The sequence below is a fragment of the Grampus griseus genome (assembly GCF_964374135.1).
Source record: "Grampus griseus genome assembly, chromosome: 4".
NCBI classification, from domain to species: Eukaryota; Metazoa; Chordata; class Mammalia; order Artiodactyla; family Delphinidae; genus Grampus; species Grampus griseus.
Genome location: NC_138997.1, coordinates 61,637,793 through 61,646,574, shown reverse-complemented (window position 1 = coordinate 61,646,574; position 8,782 = coordinate 61,637,793). Strand labels below are relative to the sequence as shown.

Genomic DNA, 8,782 nt, shown 5'->3' with positions numbered 1-8,782 from the left:
TGCACATTTAGCACCCCAACTTTTAAGGCTGCTATTTGAGAAACTGGCTCCCAAATTACCCACCTCTGAGAGCTGATGAGTCTCAGCATTTGCAAGTCTCCCGGACCACGTGAAACGAGGCAGCTTTGTTTCACCCCCAACCCAACCCTGACCAGCTCAGAAGGAGCAGGTGAAAACTCAAGGCTCCCAGTTTTTCCCTGAATGGGGTTTCACTGCATACTTTCCCAGCTGAGGGTCAAACTTCTAATCAGCTTGCATCTGGGAGCTGACTGGGATCCTCTGGGAGCTTGAAAGGGCTTTACTTGCCCTGTCTTCTCCTCCCAGCTTGCTCCAACAATAAAACAGTCTCCAGTTTCTCCCTAGAAGAAAGTGTCCACCATCTTGTGCCCCAATTTCTAAGGCTGCCACTCAAGAGACTGGCTCCTAAATCACCTAGTTCTAGGAGCTGATGGAGTTCTGCAATTTCATGTCCTCAAGAACACAAAGACAAAGGGCAGTTTTATATGGATGCACAACCACCCCAGTGGTTATTCCCTCTGGCTCAGCAAAGAGCTAGTAGGCAAAATAACCAGTTCCCAGTTTCTGCCTGAGAAGAGCTAGACTGCCTATAGAACATCCCAGCTTTCACAGCTGCTGCCTGAAAGGCTTCCAATCAGCCCCTATCTGGGAGCTGACAGGGCAGGCTATTAGAAGTCCTCTGGAAATGGGAATGGGAATGTGGAAATTTCCCCGCCTTTGGGTCACTAACTGGACTTGACATATTCTAATCTCCTGGAGGCCACTAAGAACAGAGGTAGGGATTTGGAAAAACACAAAGACTTTAGAGGTGCCAGAATCTCAGACCAGATTGAGGACTTTTCCATCTATATTCATCAGAAATATTGGCCTATAGTTTTCTTTTCTTGTAGTGTCCTCATCTGACTTTGATATCAAGGAAATGCTGGCCTTGTAAAAGAAGTTGAGAAATATTCTTCTCTATTCAATTCTTTGGAAGAATTTGAGAAGGATTGACATTAATTTTTCTTTAAAAGTTTGGTAGCATTCTCCAGTGAAGCTATTTGTTTCTGGACTTTTCTTTTTTGGAAAATTTTCTAGTGCTACTTCGATCTCTTTACTTGTCTGTTCAGATTTTCTATTTTATCATGACTCATTATTGGAGGGTTGTATATTTCCAGAAATTTCTTCTAGGTTAGTTGGTATATAATTATTCATAGTAATCTCTTATGATTCTTCATATATCTGTTGTATCAGTTATAATGTCTCCTCTTTCATTTCTGATTTTATTTATTTCAGTGTTTGCTCATTGGTTTTCTTAGTCTAGCTAAAATCTTGACAATTTTGTTTATCTTTTCAAAAAACCAAACTCAGTTTGTTGATTTTTTTCTATTGCCTTTCTACTTTCTATTTTTGCTCATCTTTGTTATTTCTTCATTCTACTAACTTTGGGCTTAGTTTGTTCTTTTTCTAGTTGCTTAGTTTGTTCCTTTTTCTAATTCCTAGTTGGCTTGCTTATTGGAAATCTTTCTTTTTTCTTAATATAGACATTTATTGCCATAAGCTTCACTCATAGAACTGCTGTTGCTGCATTCTATAAGTTTTGGGCTGTTGCATTTCTATTTTTGTTTGTCTCGAGACACTCTTTGATTTCTCTTTTGATGTCTTCTTTGACCCATTGTTTGTTCAGGACTCTCAAGTGTCCAGATTTGTCACTGCAGCCCCATGCAACCACCAGAAGCTCTGTTGTTTTCTTTTTCCACCAGCAGTAGTCCTCTGCCTGGACTGAACAAATCACTTTTATATTTTAAGTTGTTTTACTGATTGTTCTCAGTGTAAGGATTAGCCTGCCACAGACTGTCGTATCCTATTTTGAACAAGGAAACTGAAATCTGATTTTCAAAATCAACTCTGATAATAGTTTTCTTTAACTGGAGTGTTAAGACCATTTACATTTATCACATATCTCTCATATGCCAATACGATGAATACGGATTCATTTCTATTTTTTTATATGTTTCTTACCCATTCTGTCTTTAACCACTTTCTTAGATTGTTTTCTAATGCATTCTTTGTTTTCCTTTGTGTTACACTATTTTTTCCTATTCCTTTTTTTGGGGGAATTTTACACATATTTATATTCGTTAATGGTTTATCTTAAAATTTTGGTACTCACATTCAACTTAATAATGTGAATCCTATTTGATAGATTTTCTCAGTTCTGAAGTGATATAATGAACTTTAGATTATTTTGTGTGATTAACACATGCTGTTGTTATTCAGCATGTTTATTTTATATTGATTTATTTATCCCACATATTTGGTATTATTATGCAGTATTGCTGTAAAAAATGATTGTCTCGATTTTCCAAACATTTACTATTTCCTTTGATTACCATTTTTTTCCCTCAGATTTCTTAGATGATTTTTCTTTTTCCTTGAATCTCATCCTTCAGTTTTCTACAGAGATGCTCTGTTGGAACTAACCCAGTATGATACTGTATATCTGGAAATATTTCCCCCTTTTCTTCTCAAGAGAGAGTTTCATTAGGTGTGCAATTGATATCAGTTGTTTGAAGCTATTATTTTGTTGTTTATGCAACCATTGTTACTACTAAGATATCAACTGGCCCTCTATTTTCATTTTTTTCTAAGTAGTCTATCTATCCCATCCAACTCCTCTTTTTCCCTTTTAGGATGCTCTAAAGATACCCTCTTTATCTTTGGTTCTGATTTCACTAAAATATATCTGGCTGGGAATTTCTTTTTACTTATCATCCTTTGGAGTCACTAGGTTAACAGAGTGTGAGAATTGGTGTCATTCAATTACGTATGTCTTGGTCATTTTGTCTTCAAAAATTCACTTTAGGATTAGCTTTTTTGAAAATAGTGTGAATTTTTATTTACAATTATAGTTCAGGTTCATTTTAGCAAATTTGTGGTATATGAAAAATTCAGAAAAACACTTTTAAACACAACTCCAAGAAATGATAACATCTTAGTATAAGCAACTATTTTGTTTTTGCTTTACTAAGATATAAAAAGTATACATAGAAAAGTTAATATAAATGAGTTTCATAGACTATTTCTCAAGATAATTAATATTCTTCTACAACATAAATTTGGTGACTCTATGGTATTATATATATAAACCAATTTAACCAATCATCTAACTTTCAAATATTTAAGTTGTTCCCATCTCTCCATTCTTATGCTCAGTTTTTAGGATATGATAGTGAAATAAATGTGGAAAAATTTTTGTCTGCAGAAACCTTGCAATCTACTTGGTGAAAACAAGCACTAAATAACATAGTAGTAAGTATATAGTATTTTTTTTAATGTGATGAATGTTGAGGAAAAAAACATATGAAGTGGGAAAGGTGAATACAGATTATTAGGGCTTGCTGTGTGAAATATTAGCATGTCCAGGAAAGGTTTCTCTGAGAAAGTGTTTTGATTAACATATGAATAAGAAACCAGTCATACAGATACCTGGAAGATCATGCTAGGAAGAGAAAACAGCAAGTACAGAGTCTCAAAGTGGCAACATGCCATGAGTAGGAAGCCAGAATGCTGGATTGAAGGAGGCATTGGAGAGCATGGGATGACATCAGATGGTACCAGAGGGTCAGGTCATGCTGGATTTTAGGGGTCGTAGTGAGGATTTACCTTTTACTGGGAAAGAAATGAGAAGTCTTTGGGGATTCTGAGGAGAGAAGTGGTATGATCTGAATTAATAGTATCATTTTGACTACTTTGTTGAGGATAGACTAAAGAGTGGACAACAGTGAGACCAGTTAGGAGGTTGCTTTAATGTTCTAGGCCAAAGATGATGCACTTATACTGGAGAGGCAGTAGTGGGGATAATTTGGTCCCCAGATCAAATTCTGGAGCAAGACACAAACGGGAGTTGCTGGTAGGTTTATTATAAACAACTAAGACTGCAGAAGGAGATATGTTAGGAGAGGGGCAGAGACTATCAGGAGGTCATATTTATAGGTAAATATTGTGAATATTTCTACTCTTTTATTTATAAGTCCCTGAACATGAAATGTATATAAAAATATATGTACATTTTAAATATTTTTCTATCTACTGTCAAATAATTTTCCAGTGTGGTTTTTACTAATTTATGCATTTGAGCAGTGCATGCAACTATTTCCCTTCACACTCTAAAATACTAATATTGCTATTTTTAATTGCTGTAAATATTGATTTAATGTGCTCTTTAATTAGGACAAACAAACTTAATTTAAAACACTTTAGTCAAAATACCACAAGATTTGACTTCTTCCTACTTCCTCTTTTATTCTTTTATATTATTCGCTGTCCATATTTTTAGTCTGTTTCATAAATAGTGGTACTGACATTTGTAATTTCTTGCCCTTAGGACATTTGAATACTCTTACAAGTTTTGGGAATTCCCATTATGCCCCTTGGACATGGCAATCTGAAAGGGGAATGTTCTTCTTATTTTCATTTTTTGCCAGACAAGATATTGGTAGCCTAGGCTTATGTAAGTAGTCTTTCTTGCCAACAACTTAGTTTCTTGATTGAATGACTCCATTGAAAAGAGAGAGGAAACTGTAATATTCAAAGGTGTCTAGCAAGGGCAACGACATCCATTGGTAGTGGTGATGCACAGGAGTGGGGAAGTGCCTTGACTGACTGTTCTTAATTATTAATTTCCACAGACATGCTAGATTTGGTCCTATATAAAATCTATTTCTCCAGGCTTTAGTGACCCTTTCTCATCCTCCGTACCTTTAAAATAATTCCACTTTTTTTCTTACTTCTGCCAGAGCTGAATTCTGTTGCTTGTAAGCTAGAACCCTGATGGGAACTGACTACAGTATCCCATTAGGCTCAAAATGGTTCTTGCATATTGCTGTTGCTTGGTACTTTAATGGGGCAAAGCTATTTGTATTCATTAGAAATCCTCTTGGTGAGAGCATTGCATGAACCGTTATGCAATATTTTTGTTAAGCCACTTGGAACTGAGACTGAGACCCTCACTAAATGATTAACATAAGATAAAACAAAAATTATGTTACTCCTAAGAAAGAAAATATGAGACAGAGGGAGAGATTTCTGCCAGTGAGATGGCATAAGGCTATGGAGCTGAACAATTTAATTTTTTCTTATTAAAAACAAAAGAAAAATTAAATATTAATGTTACTATCAAAATTGGAAATACAGGGCAAGTAGGAGTTGGTACCTATCATAGCAATGTGATTATATAATGACTCAAGATGATTATTCAGAGGTAGACTTATAAGCATATTATTAATAAATACACAAGTAATCCTAAAATAAATTATGAACCCATAATGTATTATATTTAAGTACGATTTTTCAAGATTTTTGTTTTAGTCACTTACACTCTTTGTTACCATAACAATAACTGAAGCATATCAGAATTAAGTCTTTTCTTTTGGTAGGTTATTTTGTTTAGATTCCTTGTGTGCATTCCACTATCTTTTCAATTATAATTTACTCATTTTGAATTCTTATTTTGAGAGATATATGGCATATGGATAAAAGTTTGGTTAAAAATTGGAATTGGGTGGTATAATCCCTATGGATCAGAGTATAGCATTCTGTTTTCAAAAAAATATTTCCTCTCAGTATAAAAATATCAAATTTTGTATTAATAAGTACTGCTTCAATTGCAAGTGACTGAAACCAACTTTAACTGTGAAAAACAAAAGGAAAAGGGAGGAAAGGGAGATTTATGGTTGGGATACTAGAATATTTCATGAATAAGGGAGAGTTAAGCAAAAAACCTCTGGTCCAGCAAACCTGCAACAGGGAATTTGATAGCCAGAATTAGGGCTAGAGAGCCTTTGTTTGGGTTTTTCCATTGACCTGTGATCTCTACTCCTTGCTGCAGATCTGTTTAATTTTACTTTATTTCTATACATTAGCTTCCTATATGTGAAGAAAATTGAGCTAAACTTTGGCTGGTGATATTCAGAGATTTAGACAGTTTAAGAAACAAACTTCTACCAGACATAGTACACAACAAACAACTTTATGCCTCAGATGTACAATCTAAAAGTTGAAGGTCCCAGCAGTGCCATCCTGAACTTGGAATGTATACCCTTCAGAGGTAGTTTCTGGCACAACATTTTGATCTTCCTCTTCCTCCACAGAGAAATACTTCTCAATCAAGTTTAATGAAGCTTTGTACACAGACTCATTTTCATGGTTTTGTAGAGCTTCAATTTTGTCCAAATCTCCACATTCTTCAATCCTTATACTAAGTTTCTCAGTTTCACCTAGTTTCTCAGCAGTCTGAGAGATATTTTAGATGGCATCCAGAATAACCAGAATAATTTTAGTGTCTTTTGCAGTTAGGAGGTTTATCAACGGTTCTATTATGCCACAATGAACAAGGTATACAATCTGCTCAACTGTTCCACCCCTTGTGTAGTTGGTCACAGCCCATACAGCTTCCTTTTGTGTCCTAAAGTCGGCCTTAGAGAGAACGCCAACAAGGAATGGGACTAATCCATGATTTATTACTTGATGTATCTGGTCCTGGTGGCCAGCTGTCATGTTTGACATTGTCCACGTAGCTTCCTTCTGAATATTAGTTTTGGAGTTGGTTAGCAGGCTGGGAAAGATGGCAAGTACTCCTACATCTATTACAACCTGAGTCTGTTCATCTGTCCCAGTGACAATATTCCCTATGGCTCTTAGCACGAGAGTCACAATTGGCAATTCAGTAGCACCTGAAAGCTTCACAAGTTGGGGTACAACCCCAGTTTTCACAACCATTTCAATCCATTCATTTGGACCATCGGTAAGGTAGGAAATAGCCCAGCAGGCACCAGCTAAAATTTCTGGATCATGGTGATGCAGGAGACGAACTAAAGTAGGAAGAATTTGCTCAACAACATCTAAGGCGGGTTGCAGTATTCTTGTTGCGACAAAGATTTGAAAGTGTCCAGGTAAGATTATGTAAGTAACCACATGCTAAAAATGACAAGTCAGGAACCGCCAAAAGTGCCAACAGTGGGTCAACTGCACCATGCTTGATAACCAAGTCTTGGAAGACCGAGCCATCACCTGCAATGTTTCCTAGAGTCCGTACAGCTTGTTCACTGATGTGAGCGTGGGGAGATGCCAACAGGGAAATGAATACTGGGATAGCACCTCCATCTACCACAGCCTTGGTCTGTTCTGATGTCGCAGAAGCAATGTTAGTGAGGGCCCAAGCAGATTCAAACTGAATGGGACTACAATCAGCTCTGCCCAAGAAGGACACAAATTTTGGAATCAAACCAGCCCGGATTATGCTGACTATAGGGGGCTGTTTTTCCCTGGAAAGCAGTTTCCTAGCAGCTTGAGTAGCTTGGAGCTGGCTTTCCAAATTGTTGCTATTTATGCCTTTGACAATGTCATCAACAGACCGATTTACAGTGCCCTGGTTGTTGCGGTTTTCCTGCAGTGGAAAGCAGCATCATCTGGAAAAGAGCTGACATTTCTCCTTTTCAGCATCTGGTCACCCTTCTTAGCTTTCCTGAGCTCCACATTAACTTCTATTCGGCGCCGCCTCATTTCTGGACTGTCTTTCCCCTTGTTCTTGAATCTTTTAAGGCGGGCAGATGGTGAATTACCATTCTCATTGGTTGACATTGTTATGAGACAAAGGGAGAAAGCTACACAGCCTGCTCAAGCTTCCACAGGAGGTGGTGCAGGACGCACAGGCTACGGATCAACTGCGCTCAAATCGTCCACCATGGTCGGCCTGAGGACAGTGTCTTGGCTATTTTAAATAGTGCTGCTATGAATACTGAGGTTCATATATCTTTTAAAATTATGATTTTCTCTCGATATATTCCCAGGAGTGGGATTGCTGGATCATATGGCAGTTCAATTTTTAGTGTTTTAAGGAACCTCCATACTATTCTCCCTGATGGTTGTACCAATTTTCATTCCCACCAACAATGTAGGAGGGCTCCCTTTGCTCAACACCCTCTCCAGCATTTATTCTTTGTAGACTTTTTGATGATGGCCGTTCTGACCGGTGTGAATACCTCATTGTAGTTTTGATTTGCATTTCTCAGATAATTAGTGATGCTGAGCATTTTTCATGTGCTTTTTAGTTATCTGTATGTCTTCTTTGGAGAAATGTCCATTTAGATCTTCTGTCCGTTTATAGGTTGGGTTGCTTGGTTTTTTTGACAAACAGCTGCATGAGCTGTTTGTATATTTTGGAAATTTATCCCTTGTTGGTCACTTTGTTTGCAAATATTTTCTCCCATTCTGTGGGTTGTCTTTTCATTTTGTTTATGATTTCCTTTGCTATGCAGAAGCTTTTAAATTTATTTAGGTCCCATTTGTTCATTTTTGTTTTTATTTTCATTACTCTAGGAGGTGGATCAAAAAAGATAATGCTGTGATTTATGTCAAAGAGTGTTCTGCCTGAGTTTTTCTCTAAGAGTTTATAATGTCTGGCCTTATATTTAGGTCTTTGGTCCATTTCAAGTTTATTTTTGTGCATGGTGTTAGTGTTCTAATTTTAATTTTTTACATGTAGCTGTCCAGTTTTCCCAGCACCGCTTACTGAAGATACTCTCTTTTCTCCATTGTGTATTCTTGCCTCCTTTGTTGTAGATTAGTTGAACATAGAAAGGAAAAATATATTCTAATACTCAACAAAAGAAATACTCATTTTAGATTTCAACAGAAAGTCATCCGTATTTTTTAGTTAATGAGTAAAACCATTTGTATATGTAAACTTCTTCACATATTTTTAACATCTTTATTGGAGTATAAT

The 8,782-nt window shown here is 36.6% G+C and overlaps 1 pseudogene across 1 annotated transcript; it reads right to left on the bottom strand.

Moving 5' to 3' along the window:
- Positions 1 to 6,025: 6,025 nt before the first annotated feature.
- On the bottom strand, positions 6,026 to 7,638 carry LOC309822175 (importin subunit alpha-1-like; annotated as a pseudogene). The gene has a single exon. The product of its transcript is annotated as an importin subunit alpha-1-like (transcript).
- Between the last annotated feature and the right edge of the window lie 1,144 nt (positions 7,639 to 8,782).